The following is a 22,091-nucleotide window of genomic DNA, read 5'->3' on the forward strand; positions in this document are numbered from 1 at the left end:
CACATGATCGAACACAGCAGAAAAGGAGGCTATCTATGGTGAGTGCACTGTAGGACGATCTTGTCTGGAATCCAAGAGTGAAGATATAGGGAAGGCAACTCCAAGGACAACTGGATCTCAGATTTCCAGCCCCGGCAAACTGAAAAAAAACAAACAAACTGATTTCTGCCCCATCTCTGGTACTCTGTTAGGGGAGCTCTCACACACTAACATGGATTCAAGAAGAGACTGAGTGGAATCACCAGACAGGGCTGCATGCCCTTTCACTAGCTGATGGACGGGTGACCACCCACAATGGCTGAGATTTTGTCCATCATGAACACTCTGTGCTCCATGCAGAAAAGGCATTCTGCCAGAGCCAGAAACTGGCAGCCGGTGCCAGTCGGGCCTGCTCAAGCGTGGGTTGTAAAGCTGGCAGGGGCCAGCCTTCCCAGTGAATCCACTCAACACAGAAAACACGCTCCTGTGGCCAAGTTAGAAAAGTGAATTTAAATAAGCCACGGGGGGAGCCGCCGGATGCTAATGGCTAAGAAACTGAGTCATGTGGACCAAAGGAGAGAGAGAAGGCAGAGACTTCAAGAGACCAGAGTCGGCTTTAATCATTACTGCTCTGAGCAGGGTTGGAGAAACAAGGGGCGGGGTGTGTGTGTGTGGGGGGGGGTTAATACATGTGAGGGTGAAAGATGCTTTTGAATCTTTGTACTGTTGCAGACCATTTATGTCCTTGTGGCGGTGGCAGATGGTACACTTTCAGATAAGGCCAGGGGTGAAGTTGTGCTGAGAATAATTCAAGGACATGGATAAGATTTTGGTGGGGGTAAGAGGTTCAGGTGGGGATCCCTGGGGTGGGCAGTGGACCACAGGAGCAACATGGGAATTATTGAGAACACAGCAGATTCGCATCCCTGGTGGCTCATGCTTGTAATCATAGGTACTTGGGAGATTGAGCTCTGAAGATGAAGGTTCAAAGCCAGCCTGGGCAGGAAAAGTCTGTGTGATTTTTATCTCCAGTTAAGCAGCAAAAAGGTGGAAGAAGAGCTCTGGCTCAAGTGGTAGAATGCCAGCCTTGCAAAAAACAAAACAAACAAACAAAAAATACTAAGCAAGAACATGAGGCTCTGAATTTAATTCTCTGTAACAACACATGCACCAAAAAAAGTGACATGATTTCTACAAAACCTAATAGTGTACTTGACTAGGGTACTTTTAATTTCCCTGTACATCACCACTATAATAATAAAGTAAATTAAAAAAATAACCTAATGGTCATCATATAATGTTAAAAAAAAAAAAAAAAAAAGGTACCAGAACGACTTTTTCTGTGCCTATACTAAAGCCTGAACGCAAGGCCTGGATGTTGTCCCTTAGCTGTTTGACCTATGGCTGGTTCTCTACAATATGAGCCACACCTCTACGCCTAGCTTTTTGCTAGCTAATTGGAAATAAGAGTTTCACGGACTTCCTACCTGGGTTGGCTCTGAAGCATGACCCTTAGATCTCAGCCTCCCAAATTGCTAGGACTATAGGCATGAGGGAACTTGTTTCTTTTCTTTTCCTTTTTTTTTTTTTTTTTAAACAAAATGAATGACTTGGTCATTCTCCCTGTCTCTGGGCCATACAAGGCAGAAGGATGACTAAAGGCATAAGCTGTCATGTTCAGCTAAGAACAGACAATCTGTTCTTGCATAACTTAACAGTCTCACAAAAGAAAAAAAGAACACTTGGACTGCAAAGAACTAATGGAAATAGAATTGCAAGACCAATAACACTCAACCTTGTGACAGGGGTGGTAAGAGATTAAAAAAAGGGAGGGAAAAAAACTAAAATGTGTCAAAGTGTGAACCCATTACTTCAGTAAGTTCACATCACTAGGAAGACAGAAGCTTCCTCAGCAGAAAAGCAGCCATGGAGACAAGACAAAGCAAAGGATCAGGCAAGACAGGCACCTTTAAAAACAGGCATGGGAGCCAGGGGGCTGGTAGCTCATGCCTGTATCCTAGAGGCTGAGATCTGAGGACCACAATTTGAAGCCAGTCTGGGCAGGAAAGACTGTGAGATTCTTAGCTCCAAGTAATCACCAGAAAACCAGAACTGGAGCTGTGGCTCAAGGTGGTACAGCGCTAGTCTTGAGCAAAGAAGCTCAGGGATAGTACCCATAAGCTCAAGCCCCATGACAACCAAAAAAGCAAAAAACAAAAAGCAGGCATTGCAGGTAAGCCTCAATGCCTATGTAAGAGCGGTCCCCACAAATTCCTGTTGCTTAGTGACCTGCTCTGATATCGCAGAGCAATGCACATTTGCAGTGATACTGGTATAAACTTACTATGCGACCAGGTGTATAAATGTATATGGATAACATGTATAACTGTATAGAACACAACTTGATAAGTGACTTGCCACTGGTTTATGAATATAGTATACCTTACCTTTTATCATTATTTTTAAATATACTGTTTATGAGAAATAAAGAGCTGAGCACTGGTGCTCTGCTTGGAATCTTATCTATTCAGGAGGCTGAGATATGAGGATCACAGTTCGAAGGCAGCCTGAGCAAAAGTCCACAACCACCAAAAGTGCCAAAAGTGGAGGTGTGGCTCAAGTGGTAAGAGTACTAGCCTGGAGCAAAAAAAGCCAAATGAGAGTGTGAGGTTCTGAGTTTAAGCCCCAGTACCAGCACAAAGTAAGAAACAAAAGCATCCAGCACTTGAGAAGCTGAAATAAGAGGACTGAAAGTTTGAAGCCAGCCTGGTCTGAAAGCCAGAGCCTACTAAAAAAAAAACTCACAAAACCCAAATATAAAACAAACCCTTCCTAAAACCCCAACCTTCATGTAAAACAGTGTGCAATATTAAGCCAGCAATACCCATATTGTCTGTTTACTGTGTCTGTGCCTTGATTATACCAAGACGCCACACTGAGTGACTGACCTATCACCCTGTGATGTTCACTTAACAACAACTAAGCCTGCTGACCCAGTTATTAAGTTGTGTTTTGTTTTGTTTTTGCCAGTCATGGAGTCTGAACTCAGGTCCTGGGTGCTATCCCTGAGCTTTTTCACTCAAGGCTAGCACTCCACCATTCTGAGCCACAGCCCCACTTCTAGTGGTTACTTGAGAATAAAAGTCTCACAGATTTTCTTACCAGGGCTGGCTTTGAACTGCAATCCTCAGCTCTCAGCCACCTAGGTAGTGAGGATTACAGGTGTGAGCCACCAGCACTGGCTTAAGCTGTGTTCTTCTTTTTAAGCAATATATAACTGTATTAACATACTAGGTACATGTCTATTAATAAATGGTAAGGCTTCCATGGGCCAGAAACCAGATGAAAGAAAATCAGGACTGTCTACCGTGACTCACAAAGAATTCTAGATAACCCTAAGCCCTGGAAGGACAGGCAGGGGATAGCTGCTGTGTGGAGGACTTTTTCTTTCCTTTTGTCAGTCATGGGGCTTAATCTCTGGGCCTGGGCACAGCTCTTCAGCTCAAGGCGAGCGCTAGACCACTTGAGCCACAGCACTACTTCCGGTTTTCTGGTGGTTCATTGGAGATAAGAGTCTCTAGGACTTTCCTGCCTGGGCTGGCTTTGAAGTACGATCCTCAGATCTCAGCCTCCTGCGTAGCTAGGATGACAGGTGTGTGAGCCACCAGCTCCTGGCTTTGGGGGGAGGCTTTAAAGGCCCAGAGGCACCTGCCTTGAGGAAGGCAGAGGCACAAAGATGCCAACACAGAACAAGCAGTTGGGGGACAAGGGATTAGGAACATGAGCGCTCACCCAGATAAACAGGGCAAGTACTAATGAAGGAAGCGCTAATACTGCACCTGTCTGCTATTGCCCAGGGGCTAGAGGGGGTGATATTTAAGAACGTGCTAGTGAGTCTTTTCACAGGGAACAGAAAGAAGTCGTCTTTCTAGCTGCTAAAATAGAAACTGCCAGGGCAGCTGAACAGCAAGGTTGCAAAATGCCAAGTGAACCCATAACTCTGGAAAAAGCAGAACAAGAAGCGAAGGCGTTTGTGCCCAGTTCAGGCATCTGTGTCTACGGCACACCAGCTGCTCTTAGGCTGGCTGCTAGCCGACCAGCAAACCGTATTTTGCTAGAAAGAAGGTCTTCCTAACATTTTCAAACTAGTGGCTTTTTTTTTTTTTTTTTAACTTTAGCAGGAAGCTGATGGCTCACACCTGTCATCCTAGCTACTCAGGAGACTGAGATCTGAGGATTGTAGTTCAAAGCCAGCCTGGGCAGGAAAGTCGGTGAGACTCTCATCTCCAATGAAGCACCAGAAAACAGCAAGTGGCGCTGTGGCTCAAAGTGGTAGAGCTCTAGCCTTGAGCAAAAGAGCTCAGGGACAGAGCCTGTGCACTGAATTCAAGCCCCAGGACTGACCAAAAAAAAACAAAAAACAAGTTTGCTTGCCTATAATTTATGCAGCATGACCAAGCAAAGATAATAAACTCTGAAAAGTACAAGGGGACTGAACTGATGTTCTTCCTCTTTTGCATGCAAATAGCAGCCTTCTTAGAAAAGTAGGAACTTCCAGTATTTTTGCCTGTTCGAATGTAAAAATAAAATCATCTCAGATGCATATTTTATTGAATTGTTCTTTTCTCTCCCACTTGTTAAAATATCCTAGCAGGGAACTGAAGGCAGATTTACTTACACAGGAGTTACCAGCTGCCCTGCAATGCTTGCTGGGATGAGGTGGCTAGCTACTGTGATTGACTGGGGGAAAAAAAAGTTTATAGCTAAAATCAAATAACAAGCTGGGCACCAGTGGCTAACGCCTATAATCGTAGCTACTCAGGAGGGTGAGATATGAGGACTACAGTCTGAAGCTCCTGTGCAGGAAAGTCTGTGAGAAACCCACCTCCAGTTAATAAGCAAAACCAAAAGTAGAGCTGTATGCAGCTCAAGTGGTAGAGTACTAGCCTTGAGCACAAAAGTTCATGGACAGTGCCTAGGCCCTGAGTTCAAGTCCCAGTACCAACTCATATAAATACATACACACAAAATCAAATAACATCTTCTAACTCAACTCTACTACTCAGGAATTTCTCTCATAGACTCCTGGTAGCAACTGAGGTTTGAACTCAGGGCCCTGCATTTGCTGGCCCCAAAACACCACCAGCAAAAGTTTTCACTGTGCAAAGTACAACCCTGATCATGATATTTTCTTGCTCCCATTTACAATAATTTGACCCATAGCTGTGTTTTCCCAGCCATGATTCATGGAACCCCAGGGTACCTTCAGGCAAGTAATTGCAGTTCTATTATCTTTTTTTTTTTAATGGAAACTGATCCAGGGGCTTGAACTAGGGACTTTTTGTTGTTGTTCTGGTGATTATTTAGAAATAAGATTCTCACAGACTTTCCTGCCTAGTCGGGCTTCAAACTTTGATCCTCACATCTCAGCCTCCTGAGCTACCATTACAGACAGTTGTGAACCACCAGCACACCACTCACTGAATTTCTTTTATGGTCACTGAGCTTAAACATTTCCTATAATCAGTTTGTTTCTTCTTCTTCCTTTGTGACTTGCTAGTTTTTCTTGTTTACTGGCAATCCTCTGCAGTCATAGACAGTTTCTTCCTTAGGCAGTCACTCTATAAATGATATGAAAGACATTTTGCTTTTTTATTTCACTTGTTTTCTTTCTTGAAATCTGAGTTTTACCTTTTTATTTTTTTGGTGTCGAGGGCTGAACCTGAGGACTACCGCGAAGTTTTACATTTGTAGCATGTCACTTTTCAATATTTCCTCCTGGAATTTCCTCTTTTACTTCTAAATTTACCAAGTGGGAAGAATTCTACCAGTCCTGGCCCCAGGCCCAGGAAAGGAAATCATCACTAATCAGGTCACTGTTGCTAACACAAGTCAAAGAACCACCCACATGAGAAACAGTATCCAGGCAGCACGTAATCCCAGAGAAATAATTTAAAAGCAATATTGAGACCCATATAAAGTTCAACAAACTGATTTTTTTGGTCAATTTTTTTCTTTTAAATAGAATCTTGTGAGGCTCTGGTGGTTCATAGGTATAATCCTAGCTATTCAGGAGGCTGAGATCAGTGGACTATGGTTCAAACCCAGCCTGTAAGGAAAAGTCTATGAGACTCTTATAAAAATGCCAGAAGTAGAGCTGTGACTCAAGGGGTAGAGTGCCAGCCTTAAGAGAAAAAGCTAAGGGACAGCACCCAGGCCTTGAGTTCAAGCCCCAGTATTCATAAACAACACTAGACACACACACACACACACACACACACACACACACACACACACACACACACACACACACACACACACACACACACACACACACACACACACACACACACACACACACACACACACACACACACACACTTACTTATTTGACATGTTGGAAATTCCCCGAGTGGAACCTCTGACCTAGAACTCCAGTCACAATCCTCCTTCCTGTCTTAGCCTCCCAAGAAGCTAGGACCAAGGAATGAAGCCATCCTAGTCTGTCTCCTATACATACATAAGACTTAGCCTTTATTTTATTTTTTGTCGGTTGTGGGGCCTAAACTCTGGACCTGGGCACTGTCCCTCAGCTCTTCAGCTTAAGGCTAGCGTTCTACCACTTGAGCCACAGTGCCACTTCCGGCTTTTTCAGCTTATGTTGTGCTGAGGGCAAGGCAAACACTCTACCTCTGGGCCAGCTTCCCAGCCCCTTAGCCTTTACAAAACCAGTACCAATGGTCGAATGGATCAAAGAAATGTGACTGATACATACACACACACAAAACAAAATTTTACTAATCCATCAGGAAGAAGAGTAGTGTCATTTTCAGGGAAATGGATAACCCTGGAAATAGTTATATTAAGTAAAGGCTCAGAGAAGACAAAGGATGTATGTTTGTTTTCATATATGGAAACTAGATCTAAATTTAAAATAATATATGTAAACATATTCAGGTCATATGCACATATACATAAACATATTAACTGAAGTATGGTATATGCAGAGGAGAATTCCAGTGGTGTTACTTCTTTGAACAATTCACAGTTTAATAAAATGAATACCAGGAAGCTGAAACAGGTGTTGCCAGGGCAGAAGGTGAGGCCAGGGGTGGGAGATGGGGGAAGAAAATGGAGAGAGGAAGGGTGGGCAAAGAAAGTCATAATATCCAATGTGCATGTGTGAAAATGGAACTAGGGAAATTGAAATCTCCAAAATAACCAGTAAAAAGGGCTGGAGACATGGCTCAAGTGATAGAGCACCAACCCAGTAATAAAACCCAGCCACTAGCTGGGCATCATCTCTTGCTTGTCATCCAAGCTAATCAATAGGCTGAGATATGAGAATAGTGGTTTGAAGCCAGTCTAGACAGAAAAGTCAGTGAGACTCTTTTCTCCCATTAACCATCAAAAAGCTGGAAGTAAAGCTGTGGCTCAAGTAGTAGAGTACTCACAAAAGCATAGAACAGTGCCCAGGTGTTGAGTCCAAGACTCCATACTAGCACAAAAAAAGAGGAGGCCTTGGAATGGGAGCTAATCAAATATGGATAGTAGCAACTCTCACCTGTAACACTAACAGCCACTCAGGAGGCTGAGATCTGAGGATCATGGTTTGAAGCCAGCCTGGGCAACAAAGTCTACGAGTTACTTATTGCCAATTAACCACCAAAAACCTGGAAGTGGAGGTATGGCTCAAGTGGTAGAGCATCAGGTTTAAGTGTAAAAGCTAAAGGATGTGCACACGTAAACACACGACATGCACATGTACATCCTCATCCATGCAGTGAATCATGAATGTCACTTATAGTGTGCCAGCCTGGAAGGATCTAATAAACACAAGGAGAAGGCCACCACACCCACAGGCTGTTAAGTACATACACCGGAACCCTGATCCTTTTAAACACTATAAGCCACTGTGCATGTGTTATGATCTGCCCATCAGGCTAGACAAGAAATATTCTTTACGTAGATAAACACAAACACAGACTATGGCACATGCTCAGACAAGATAAAGCAGTAGGAAACAACTAAAATAGGAAATGTGACACTTCCCCAATTCACCTCCACTGTTTTTGTTTCATTTCAGTGGTAGAACTAATAAAAGGCTGAAAAAAGATGAAGGGAGAGTTAGAATTCATAACTTATTTAAACTTTTTAAGTCATCTGAGGTGCTTACATGATCACCTCTGGCATGAGGACCTAGGATGGAGCTTCCTGGGGCTGCTTCCCAGTATCCACAGGCAGAAGACGGTGGTTGCTGTGTCCCTCACTGGGGCTACAGTTTCTAAAGGTTGGAGAAGTCTAACCACAAGTAACAGACCACCTGAGAGAACCCAGCTGAGACCACTGGCTGGCGGAGAGACTTAGCACCTTGGTCTTCCTGTAGCAGCACCTGTAGTGGCTTTCCTATCATTCCAGCTTTTCAGGAGGCTAAGATCTGAGGACTGTGGTTCAAAGCAAGCCAGAAAAAGGCCATAAGACTCTTTATCTCCAATTACCTGTCAAAAAGCTGAAAGTTGAGCTATGGCTCAAGTGGTAGGGCACCAGCCTTGAGCAAAAAATGCTAAGATAGGGGCTGGGAAGGTGGCTCGGTGGTAGAGTGCTTGCCTTGCCTGCATGAAGCCCTGGGTTCGATTCCTAAGCACCAAATAAGCAGAAAAAAGCTAGAAGTGGAGCTGTGGCTCAAGTGGTAGAGTGCTAGCCTTGAGCTGAAGAGCTGAGGGACAGCGCCCAGGCCCAGAGATCAGGCCCCACGACCAGCAAAAAAAAAAAAGGCTAAGATACAGCCCTGAGTTTAAGCCCAGGGACTAGTACACGTGTGAGGGTGCACATGTGTGCGCGCACACACACACACACACACACACACAAAGAAGCAGGTACTGTCCACGGAGTACCCTCTCCATCTCTAAACAAAATCACAAAGCTCCTGAAACAGAGATTATTAAGCATACTTTCTAATGTGCAATCATTGCTAACTTTGCAATGTACCTGACACATACAAAGGAAGAGCCCAGGGACACACAGGCCTATCACATACAGCATACAAGAAAGACCCTCTAGGCTATGGGATATATCTGTGTACACATTTCCCGAGGCCCTCAGGACTGCCTGCCACCACTGGCATTCTGGGTAGGGCTGATCCCCAGCCCTACGGACATAATACAACATATCTCCCCCTCTTGCCTGGACCTGAAGCACAATCAGGGCAAGCCAGAGCTCCAGAAGCTTCTCCAATGCCCCTCCTAGGATCACAAACAATTGTACACCATTTCTGCAGTAATCCCAAAATATATCACTAAAATCTATGTACACACAACATGCACTCTCTGCCCAGCTGTCCACCTGGCTGGCACAGAAGTGCAAGGCAGAAAGTTATATCCCAGACTGTAATGGTCTAGGAGCAAGAAAATCGATGGAGGCATGGTTAAAGGTGACAAAGGAGGGCTGGGAAGGTGGCTCAGAGGTAGAGCGCTTGCCTTGCATGCCTGAGGCCCTGGGTTTGATTCCTCAGTACCGCATAAGCAAAAAGAAAAAAGCTGGAAGTGGCACTGTGGATCAAGTGGTAGAGCGCTAGCCTTGAGTTAAGAGCTGAGGGACAGTGCCCAGGCCCAGAGTTCAGGCCTCATGACCGGACCCCCCCCCCCCCCCGAAAAAAAAAATGACAAAGGAGTTTTTGTTTGTTTGTTTTTTGTCAGTCATGGGGCTTGAATTCTGGGCCTGGGTGCTGTTCCTGCGCTCTTCAGCTCGAGGGCTCTACCTCTTGAGCCACAACGCCACTTCTGGTTTTCTACTGGCTTATTGGAGATCAGAGTCTCACAGACTTTTCTGCCCAGGCTGGCTTTGAACCATGATCCTCAGCTCTCAGCCTCCTGAGTGGCTAGGATTACAGACGTGAGCCACTGGCGCCCAGCTCTGCAAAGGGTTACCTCAGAACTAGGAGCAGCTGCAACCTCCAAGGGGGCAAGTTTGTTTTTGTTTTTCCCTTTTTCCTCCTTCCTACAGGCCTCACCGCACTCCGCAGGCCTCACGGCTCTCCGCAGGCCTGTCGGCTCTCCGCAGGCCTGTCGGCTCTCCGCAGGCCTGTCGGCTCTCCAAAGGCCTCACGGCTCTCCGCAGGCCTCACGGCTCTCCGCAGGCCTCACGGCTCTCCGCAGGCCTCACCGCTCTCCGCAGGCCTCACGGCTCTCCGCAGGCCTCACGGATCTCTGCAGGCCTGTCTGCTCTCCGCAGGCCTCTCTGCTCTCCTAACTGCTTTCTGCAGGCCTCTAGGCTCTCTGCGGGCCTCTCCGCCAGCCTGGGTTCTCCTCAGGCCACCCCCGGGTCTCCGGAGCCTCAAGCCTGAGGAGAGCCTAGGCCTTGCTCCACTCCAGGAGGCCGGCCTATCTCTCTCCCTGTCTCTCTCTCTTTCTCTCTCCCTCCCTTTAGCCCCCTACCTCTCTATTTCCGGTGGTCCATCCCCAAATCAGCCCACCAACTAATCCCTTTGATGCCCTGCCCCTCCCAGATGGGGGCGTGGCAGTGACGCCAGCCCATGGGCAGAACTTCACCCAGCTGATTCTCACAAGACTTTGGCCATGTTGCAGATACATTCTCACGGAGGAACATCAGTAGTTTTTAAAAAAATTTCCTGCCAGTCCTGGGCTTGAACTCGGAGCCTTGGCACTATCCCCTGAGCTTCTTTTGGCTCAAGTCTACCACTCCACCACTTGAGCCACAGTGCCACTTCCAGCTTTTTCTGAGTAGTTTATTGCAGAGCCAGCCCAGGCTGGCTTTGAACTGAGATCTCAGCCTCCTGAGTAGGATTACAGGCCTGAGTCACCAACCAGCATCTAGAAGCAGTTTTTGTTCAAACTCCAGTCCACATGTTGCTATGAAGGTAATTTTGAGATTAAAAATAAATATTTAAGTCAGTAGATTTTGAGTAATAACACATCACTCAATAACTCAGCCAAGTTTCATCCAATGAGTTAAAGGTCTTAAGAGAAAAACAACTGAAGTTCACCAAAACAGGGAATTTTGCCTTCCCACAATCTTTTGTCTTGAGAGGTGACATTGAACTCTTCCCTGGGGCTGTGTTCTGTTGGCCTATTTTGAAAATTTTGGACTTGCCAGCCTTCACAATAGTGTGAATCAATTCCTTAAAATAAATTTCTCTTCCCACCACCCCCTATTTGTTCTGTTTCTCTAGAAAATCTTAATAACACTGCTACCACCCCCAATCCCCTGCCATGAAAGCCAACAAGAAAAACAACCTTTGTGAACAAAAATCTTTCAGTGTGATCCACAGGAGAGAAACAAAGGAGACTCTAGATTGCTTATGAAATTCATATGCACAAGTACAATCAATCACCTTTGGGAAAGCTGAACAGGCAGGATTGGTGAAAGCAAAAGAAAATGCCTCAAAAATGGAAAAATTGACCAAGTACTCATGCCTGTAATCCTAGCTACTCAAGAGGCTGAGATCTGAGGATCATGGTTTGAAGCCAGCCTAAGTCCTTGAGACTCTGATCTCTAATAAACTACTCAAAAGAAAAAAAAAAAAAAAAAAAGCAGGAAGTGGCAGTGTGGCTAAAGTAGAGTGCTAGCCTTGAACAAAAAGCAGCTCAGGGACAGTGCCCAAGCCAGGAGTTCAAGACTCAGGATAGCAGGGGGAAAAAAAAGGGAAAACTTGGGACTAAGGTGTAGTTTAATGCTAGAGCACATGCCTAGGATGGGAGCTTTATGTTATTTTTGTGTGTGCTAGGGTTTGACCTCAGGGCCTGCCTTGTGCTGAGCTACTATCTGAGGCACGTCTCCACTTCCAGCTTTTAGCTGGTTAACTGGAGATAAGTCTCAGGGATTTGTCTGCCCGAGCTGGCTTCTAACCACAATCCTCAGACCTCAGCTTCCTGAGTAGCTGAGATTACAGGCATGAGCCACCAGTGGCCAGCTTCCTATCTTTGATTCTTAACCATACACATACACACGTTGAGTAAATCAAGCTTTGCCAGCGTATCAAGTATCAGACAGATTCTCAAATCACTTCTGACTTGGGACTATGTGGCCCTGAGATGCAGAGTATCTCCTCCACTCCTGGGGCTTGAACTCAGGGTCTGGGCACTGTCACTGAGCTTCTTTTTTTTTTGGGGGGGGGGTCTGGTCATGGGGCCTGAACTCTGGGCCTGGGCACTGCCCCTCAGCTCTAGGCTAGCACTCTACCACTTGAGCCACAGCGCTACTTCTGGCTTTTTTTTTTTTTCTTTTTGCTTATGTGGTGCTAAGGAATAGAACCCAGGGCCTCATGCATGCAAGACAAGCGCTCTACCACTGAGCCACCTTCCCAGCCCTCACTGAGCTTCTTTTGCTCAAGGCTAGCACTCTCCCACTTGAGCCACAGTGCCATTTCTGGCTTTTTGTGTTTATATGGTACCAAGGAATTGAACCCAGGGCTTCATGTATGCTAGGCAAGCACTCTACCACTAAGCCACGTTCCAAGCCCCTTCTCCTGTGAGTCTTCAAGGAGAAGTTCACACTTAGCCCCACTGTCCTGGTTAGGACAAGGACACAGGAGTTACATTCTGCATTGGAACCCATTGTTTCCTGAGCATCAGTTTTTCTCCCCCATGGAACAAAATCTCTCAATGTGTTTGGGAAGGGCAAGCCAGGCTAATAGAGTATCTGAGATAGAAACACAAGTCACAAATATTCTGGTTTTAAGGTAACAGTAGCTACCACAAAACATTTGTCTTATTCACAACTGAAAAAAATCCTGGAAGTCACAAGTCAATGCCCACAGTTGCTGTCTCCAGAGGCACATATGAAAACACAGTCATAATAAAGTTGTGTGGGGAGCAACCAATCAGTAAGATGAACAACTTCTGTTTTATGTCACATGGGTACAACAGGCTTCAAACTCTCACAGAAGGAAAATAAATAAATAAACTCATCTCTGTGAGATCATGTTCAAAGAAACCTTTAATGGCTACGCACCAGTGGCTCATGCCTGATGCCTGTAATCCTAGCTACTCAGGAAGCTGAGATCTGAGGGTTGCAGTTGGAAGCCAGGGCAGGAAAGTTTGTGAGACTCTCATCTTTAATCAACCAACCAAAAGCTGGAAATGGAGCTGTGACTTAAAGGATAGAATGACAGCCTTGAGCTAAAAAGTGAAGGGATAATGTCCAGGCCCTGAGTTCAAGCCCCAGTACTGGCACTGAAAATAGAGGCCTTTAATACAAACAATCCACATCAATGCAAATCTCTCCCCAGAATGCTCAGCAGTACTACTCCTATTATAGACCCCTAAATCGGGCGAGAAACACTTGGCTATCTGTTCTCCAAACAGGATGACATAAGGAGAAGAAACCGCAAAATGGCAGGTATGAGTCCTACTATATAACTATTTACATTAGATGTAAATAGACAAGACACTCACATTGAAAGGCAGAGATTTATGAAATGAATTAAAAAAACAACCTAATCATATGCTGTTAAAGAAACACGTTTTAAATTCAAAGACACAAATGCAACAAAACTGAAGAGAGGAAAAAAGTTATATTATGCAAAGAAAAGCCAGAAGAGTGGAAGTGACTATATTATTAGACAAATATTAAGACAAAACAGACATGAAGACAATAATTATAATGAGAGGTGAAAAGGGGAGGCAGGAGCAAAAGAGGGGGTGAAATCGATTGGAATACATTGTTGTAAACATGTGCAGAGATATAATTATGAAATTCCCCTCTATATAACTAACATAAGCTAATAAGAACAGTCCATCAGAGACATAATAATAAACATAAGGCATCAAACAACACAGCCTCATAACACATAGAACTGAAGATAACATGACTATATGCACAAAACACTAAAGATTCCACAAAATTACTGCTACAGCTATTAAAGGAATTTAGCAAGCCAGGACCTAATGGTTCACATCTGGACTCAGGAAAGCCCAGGAGACTCTTATCTCCAATAAAGCACCAAAAAAGCTGGAAGCAGAGCTATGATTCAAGCGATAGAACACTAGCCTTGAGCAAAAAAAAAAAAAAAAAAAAGCTCAGGGGCAGTGCCTAGGCACTGAGTTCAAGCCTCAGGACACAGATAAAGATACACACACAGACACACACACACAATCCAAGAAAGTTCAGGATCTAAAAGCAACATGTTAAAAATAAGTTTGTTTGACAGTCCCAGAGCTTCTTTTGTTCAAGGCTATCTCTTTACCACTTGAGCCACAGCTCAGACGCCATTTCCGCCTTTTTATGTTTTATGCGTAGTTTATTGGAGATAAGAGTTTCACAGACTTTCCTGCCTTGGATGGCTTTAAACTGAAATCCTCAAATCTCAAACTGCAGAATAGCTAGGATTATAGGCATGAGCCACTGGCACCTGGCTGTATTTCTATTCTTAACAATGAATAATTTGAAATCGAAATTAAAAATTCATGATAGTATCACAAAGGAAAAAAAATAAACCAAGGAAATTAAACCTTGCAAACTAAAAATCACAATATACTGTTGAAATAAATAGAAGATGCAAGTGGGAAACACACACCATCTTCATGAAAATATCATATCATTGACAATCCAACCCAATCCATGACAACTGAATTTTCAATGATTTCGTCATGACCCATTATAACGAAGTGTCTCTCTACTTACACGATTCTTTGTTTCTTTCATCATCCTGTAGCTTAGGGCATACAGATCCTATATGTATTTCATTCCATTTTTACCCAGTTGGTTTTAACCTATTAGAATTCATTTTTGTTTGTTCTACTTTTGAATTGTGTATTGCTGGCATAGTAGCAAGATTTTCTCTTATCTATAACAAAAGAACAAAGATTGGACTTCATCAAACTAAAGACTCTTGGTCTATCCAAGAACTCTATCAGGAAACAATGTGACCAGGCTGGTTAACGGGGGGGGGGGGGGGGGGGGGGGGGGGGGGGGGGGGGGGGGGGGGGGTGCATATCTGTAACCCAGGTTCTTGCGAGGCTGATGCTGGAGGAATGTGAATTCCAGGGAAGCCTGAGATTGGTAACAGGACTCTGTCCCAAATGAGTGTGATCAGATTAACTCCTAAAATGGCCAAAATATTTTCCTGTCAACTATCCAATCAAGGATTGCTATCCAAAATATGTAAAGCAGTCCTAAATCAGTAATGGTGTTGCCTATCTGTAAGCCCAGCGCTTAGGAGGCTGAGGCTCTGGTGGCTCACACCTGTCATCCTAGCAACTCAGGAGGCTGAGATCTGAGGATAGAGGTTCAAAGTCAGCCCTGTCAGTGAGGTCGAAGAGATTCTGATCTTCAATTAAGCCTCAAAAAAAGCCAGAAGTGGAGCTGTGGCTCAAGTGATAGAGTGCTAGCATTGAGCTAAAAAGTTCAGGGACAATGCACAGGCCCTGAGTTCAAGCTTTAGGACTTGGCAGACACACAAAAAGAAACAACAAAAAAGGTCTTGAGCCGGGTGGCTCAGGCCTGTACTCCTGGCTATTCAGGATGCTGAGATCTGAGGATCTGTGTTTGAAGCCAGAATGAGGACAAAAGTCTGGGAGATTCTTATCTCCATAACCAGCAATAAAGCCAGAAATGAAAGTGTGACTGAAGTGGTAGAGTGCCAGACTTGAGTGAAAATGCTAAGCAACAGCACAAAGGCCCTGATTCAAAACACACATGATCTTCTGGAAAGAACAAAACAGTACTTTGAGGGGATGAGTGGTTGCTAGGAATATCACAAACCTTACTGAATAAGTTTCCTATGAGGCATCCGTGTGCATCAGCAAGCACACCGATACAAGCACTGACGCAGGAAACGTTTTTGCACAACCTCAGCAGTGTTTGAGTGAAGCCCACAGCACAATCTTCCCACTGAAGTCTTACAACACTCATCTGCCGTGGCTCCCGTTGGTGGTTTAAAAGGATGGGTCAGCTCTTCCCAGCTCTGTGCCCGTCACCATTAGCAACTCTGCAGGGAGGGATGAAGGATGCCCGGCTTCTGAGAACTTCTTTGCATCCTGTCCCCAAAGCTGTCCAGCATCGGAGCCACAGCCATGGGTACCACTGCTGTTCCAATGGGGGGGGACTATCGGGGTCCAGCTAGACTCGAGGAAAACCACTGGCCTCGAGACAAGGGCAAAAAAGGCTGCGGGCGCTTGCCCTCAACTAGTCGAAAAAGACCAACCCCCAGTCTTGGAGCAGATCACCGCGCAACGGCGTTAGCTTAGCAAGCACTGTGCCGCTCAGACTTCACAGTGGAGCTGACCACCGCTGGGTGCTTTCTCTGGGTGTACATCCTCTTCCTTTACACCCCAATTGCCCATCGCTCTTCTCCCCTGCCCCCTCCTTTTATCATTATTTTTTAAACACCCACCACGTTGTGCAAATCAAGCGCGTGCACTTTAGGCTCAGAACAAACAATTCCGCGCGGCTGTGCGGGGCTGAGCCACGCAGCCCACGTAAACAATCCCGCTCCCGAACAAAAGCCTCCGACTCGGCTCTGCCCCCCACCATCTCCGTCCTTCCCTCCGAGGGCGACACAAAGCCCCAGCCGGCCCCAGGCTCCGTGGCCCCACGACGGGGGCGCCTCACTTTTAAACAATAACCCGCAAAGCACACCCGGGCGCCCCTGTTCCTGCCGGGAGCCCTGCCACGTGCTGGCAGTGCGGGACCTGGGGTGCGTGCGGGACGCCCCGGGGAGCCGGGAGTGCGAGTCAGGACGGGAGTTGGGGAACTTGGGGTCCAGGGCCGTGAGGTCCAGGCTGCGCGCGCGCGGCCAGAGCCATCGGGGACTCGGCGACCCCGAGATTCTGGAAGGCGAGGCAGGGATTAGAGGAGAGCGCGCGGCCGCCCGGTGACCCTCCCCCGCCACAGGCCACCGCACCCGGGGCCAAGCCCCACGGGGCGCCCTGGCCAGCCCCAGGCCGGCCCCACCCTCCCCGGCCCGGGCGATCGGGGACCCGGCGGGGACCCCCGCGGGGCCCGTCCTTACCCGGGTCCGCGGCGGAGGCTCGGTGGTCCCGGCTGGGCCCTGGGAGTTTTCCTACACCCGAGTGAGTCACTCGGGCGGGCCGGGAATGCGCCAGGAAACACCCGGCCTCCTCCCCTTCCTCCCGGGGCGGCTCTGCCCCTTCCTCCCGGCGCTCCTCCCTCCGCGCGCCGCCCCGCGCTCCTCCCTCCGCCCGGCGGGGCGGGGCCCGCGCGCCGCCCAGGTGACCTCCGCCGGCGGGGGTGCACCCCACCCCGGGCAGCCGGGCGAGGGCGAGGGGCGCCCCACACCGGGCGATCCGGGCGCGCCCGGCGGTGGGCGGGCCGATGGGTGCCCGGACCGCCAGGCGCACACCTGCGCCGCGCCGCGCAGGTGACCCGAGCCCCGGCCGCGCCCGCGGGGAGAGGCCGACCTGGCCGGCGCGGGCACGGCCTCTCACCCGTCACCCACCCCCGGCGCCCCTCCGAGCCCGGGACACACACGTGCCTGGTGCGGGCGGGCTGGGATGACAAAAGGATCCCCGGCTCAACCAGCGCCCCCCCCAGAAACGGCCTCCAGAGGCCGCTCACACCACAGCCCCCCCGCACCGAAACGCAGGCGGAACGGGCCGGGGAGCCAGCCCGGGCCCCAGCCCTTCCCATCCCAGGGCTCAATCCATCCCTTTCTTTCCCTTTTCTTCCCTCTCCCCTCTCCAGACCTGCCCCATTCTCAAGCACTACAGTGACAGGACGCACTTACCCAGTGACTGCACTCCGGATCAGCCAAAGGGTTTTAACTAGGAACTGAGCTCAAGTGGTAGAGCACCAGCCATAAGTGGGAGAAAACCCCAAGCAAAAGCCCAAGGCCAAGTAGAACTAAGGAAACCCAACAGAGAATCTACCAGTTGTCTTATCTGGAAGCTTCTAATGGTGGCTCCTACAAAATAGGAAGGTAAGAGGCAGCACCCAGGCCCTGAGTACAAGACCTAGTACAAGTACTAGCACTAGATAAATAAATAAATGACTTTAACCGGCACATGAGAAAGTACAGTACTTATACACTTATATGAATATGTATGTGTATGCATGACACAGTAATTCTCTTCCTAGGAATCTGTTATTTTTTACACCTTTGCTGTGATTGTTTTGGTGCCACTCTTGGAGACTGAATGCCCGGCCTGCTCACCGTCCCTGAGCTTCTGTGCTCAAGGCTAGCATACCACTTGAGCCACAGCTCTACTACTAGCTTTTTTGGTGGTTAATTTGGGTAGAAATAAGAGAATCACAGACTTTCATGTTGGCCTTCAAACTGCAATCCTCAGATCTCAACCTCCTGTGAAGCTAGGATTACAGGTGTGAGTCACTGGTACCCAATTCCCTAGATATGTAAAATCAACGAATGCACAAGACTTATGAATATTTTTCCTTTCTTATCATACATGTACAAAGGGTTTTCACTGTGACATGGGGCAGATAATGTATCTGATCACATTTACCCTATTACACTTTCTTATCAAACATTTCTTTCCCTTTTATGATCATTTATAATGGAGATGATTACACAGTTTTACACATGCATATGAGCTCTTTTTGCTCAAGGCTAGCATTCTACCACCTGGAGCCACAGCTCCACTTCTGGTTTTCTGGTGGTTAATTGAAGGTAAAATTCTTTTTTTTTTTTTTGTCGTTCGTGGGGCTTGAACTCTGGGCCTGAGTGCTGTCCCTCAGCTCTTCAGCTCAAGGCTAGCACTCTACCACTTGAGCTACAGCACCACTTCCGGTTTTCTGGTGGTTTATTGGAGATAGGAGTCTCACGGTCTTTCCTGCCCAGGCTGGCTTTGAACTGCGATCCTCAGATCTCAGCCTCCTGAGTAGCTAGGATTACAGGCGTGAGCCACCAGCGCCTGGCTTGAAGGTAAAATTCTTACAGTCTTTCCAGTCTGGGCTGCCTTTGAACCCTGATTCTCAGATCTCTGCCTCTTGAGTAGCTAGGATTACAGGCATGAACCACCAGTGTCTGGCTCCATTGATAATTTTTATTATCTTATTGTAATAGCAAAAAACTTGTAGTGCACAAATAAGATGGGTACGCAATGTTTATACAATATATTACTCAGGGGCTAGGAAGGTGGCTCAGTGGTAGAGCTTGCCTTGCATGCCCTAGGCCCTGGGTTCGATTCCTCAGCACCACATAAGCAGGAAAAAAAAGCCGGAAGTGGTGCTGTGGCTCAAGTGGTAGAGTGCTAGCCTTGAGCTGAAGAGCTGAGGGACAGCGCCCAGGCCCTCATGACTGGACCCCCCCCCCAAAAAATATATATATATTAGTGAATTAAAAAAATAATGTGCCAGAGTGAGCTATACCTTATATCCATTAAAGTGATTACTATAATCAAACAGAAAACATGGTTGAGGATAAGGTCAAATTGGGAAATTGTGCACTGCTGGTGGGAAAATTGTTCCATTTCTAAGGAAAAAACACTATGCTTCCAAAAAAAAAAGAAAAACCTTATGACCTTATTCTACTTGTGGGTAAATATATAAAAGAACTGAAAACAGGATCTTGAGATAATTATAAAGCTAGATGGGTGGCAGCATTATTTATGACAGCTAAAATGTAGAAGCAACTCAAATATTCACTGACAGCTGAATGGATAAAGAAAATGTGCAGTACCAGGCACTGGTGGCTCATGCCTGTAAACCTAGCTACTCAGGAGGTTGAGATTGAGTATTGTAGTTCAAAGCCAGCCCAGGCAGGAAAGTCTATGAGATTCTTATCTCCAATGAACCACCAGAAGTGGTACTGTGGCTCAAAGAGGTAAAGCACTAGCCTTGAGCAAAAGAGCTCAGGGATAGGGCCCAGGCCCCAGAGTTCAAGCCCCATGACTGACCAAAAAGAAGAAAAAAAGAAGTGCCAGGTACACAGGAGGCTGAAATCTGAGGATCACAGTTTGAAACCAGTTTGGGCAGGTAAATCTCTGAGTCTCTCATATCCAGTTAGCCAGCCAAAGCCCAGAAGTGGAAATATGGCTCAGGTGGTAGAGTGCCAGCATTGAGTGGAAAAGCTAAGCAAGATTGCAGGGCCCTGAATTCAAACTCTAGTACACACACACACACATACGTCATAAACATACAATTGCTCACACCCTGGAAAAGAATAAAATTTCTGATACATACTTACCACATGGATGAACCTTGAGGACCATTGTGCTCAATGAGACAGAAGTTCCATCTATTACCTCTCACAATACTGTGTGATTCCACTCAGATGCCTGTAATCCTAATTAAGGAGGGTGAGGTCTGAGCAATCTTGGTTCAAAGCTACCCGAGGCAGACAAATCCCCAAGACACTTATATCCAATTAACCAGCAAAAGCTGGAAGTGGATGTGTGCCTTGAGTGAAAGGGCCAGCACTGAATGAAAAAGCTGAGTGAAAGAAAGTTAATCTTTTGAGTCCATGCCCCAGTACAACAAAGAAAAAGAAGCATATATGTGGGTCCCATTAAGGGATAAGGGCAAGGATATTTTACATTCAGATAGCAACAAAGTAAACTATAGACACCATAAATACAACTTTCAAGAACTCTGGAATATGATAGTGACTAAACCTAAGAATTTATGAGACAGGAGGAACTGAGATACAAACTAACAAGAGATTTACAACTAGAATACACAAAGAACAAAGTAAATGAAATAAAAACAATAAGGAATCCTATTAATAAATGGGCAAACAAGTAATTTTCAAAACAAGCTGGGTGACAGTGGTTCATGCCTAATTCTAGCTTCTTGGGAGGCTGAGATTTGTGGATTTCTGCCAATCTTGGCAGAAAAGTTTGCAAGAGTGTTTCTCAATCCAAAACTGGAAACAACAGTATACATCTGTCATTCCAAGCTACATGGAAAACGGGTTAGAAAGACCATGGTTCTAGGCCAGCTAAGCAGGAAAGTCCAAGAGACTAATTTACAGAGGGAAGATGGATGTAGTAGCACGTACCTGTAATTTCAGCAACCGGAAGCCTAAAGTTAATGATCAAAGCTCAGGTGCAAGCTGGTTGCTAGTGACTCACACCTGCAATCCTAGCTAATTAGGTGGCTGAGATCTGAGAATCATGGTTCAAAGGCTGTCCAGGCAGGAAAGTCCATGAGACTCTCATCTTACTAACCACCAAAAAACGGAAAGTGGAGCCATGGCTCAAGTGGTAGAGCACTAGCCCTGAGTCAAAGAGTTCAGGGACAGTGTCCAAGGCCCTGAGTTCAAGCCCCCCAACTGACCAAAAACTAAAAAAACAAAACAAAACAAAACAAAAACCTCAAGTGCATGCCCAGTTGGGAAGTGAGAGCCTATCGTAAAAATAACCAGTGAAAAACAGAGCTAGATGCAGGACACCAATCTAGCAACACAGTGAGGAATGTATTTTAGTGCTGTCACTATGGAAATCAGTATGGACTTTCCTCAAAAAGCTAAAAGTACAACTACCACAGATTCCTAATATACTACTCCTGGGCATATATGAAGAATGTTAAAGTGATAAACAATAGTGATACAAGCACAACCATGTTTATTACAACACAATTTACAACGGCCAAGAATGGACTCAGCCTAGGTACTCATCAGCTGCCAAATGGATAAAGAAAATGTGGCATATATACACAATGGAGTATCATTTAGCAGAAATAAACACATCTAGAACTCATTGACTTGAAAAATTCAATGGAGCCAAGAAATATCAACAAATCATGCTGAAATAAAATTGGTATTCACATGCAAAATAATGATTTCAGAATCTCTCTGTACAGCATCTTTACAATAGAATTTTTTTAAAGACCAAGGCTTAAAAAAAAATGACTTCAGAGACCTTCTCCACACTTGGATTGCAAAGACTAAAATTTCATGTGCTAGTTGTTTCTTTGAGCCTCACAGGGACCTTGAAGTCATTCTGTGCATTCCTTTACCTGCACAGATACAGCCTCCTAGCAAGTTAACTCATCAACATGTCTGCTCCATACCTGATTGTCTAACAAATTTCACCCTCCTGCCAGCCACAAATGGTACAAACCAATCTGATATCCATGGGATGTATGGCTCTCCCCAGCCTCGTTATATTAAGTCTGCCTCCCACAGCCACTGCTGGTTCATTCCATTAGCACTGTGCCCTGCGTATACTTTGTGT

At 46.1% G+C, this 22,091-nt stretch overlaps 1 protein-coding gene across 2 annotated transcripts in view; it reads right to left on the bottom strand.

Moving 5' to 3' along the window:
• Cyfip1 (cytoplasmic FMR1 interacting protein 1) overlaps window positions 1–14,637 on the bottom strand; it is a 62,942-nt gene extending 48,305 nt beyond the window's left edge. For both annotated transcript variants that reach the window (XM_070043034.1, XM_070043035.1), the window contains exon 1: window positions 14,620–14,637. The gene's annotated coding sequence lies outside the window, so the exon portion shown is untranslated. The remainder of the gene's footprint in view (window positions 1–14,619) is intronic.
• Between the last annotated feature and the right edge of the window lie 7,454 nt (window positions 14,638–22,091).

The sequence above is a fragment of the Dipodomys merriami genome, unplaced genomic scaffold (assembly GCF_024711535.1).
Source record: "Dipodomys merriami isolate MVZ:Mamm:240054 unplaced genomic scaffold, mDipMer1.0.p SCAF_33, whole genome shotgun sequence".
Taxonomy (NCBI): domain Eukaryota; kingdom Metazoa; phylum Chordata; class Mammalia; order Rodentia; family Heteromyidae; genus Dipodomys; species Dipodomys merriami.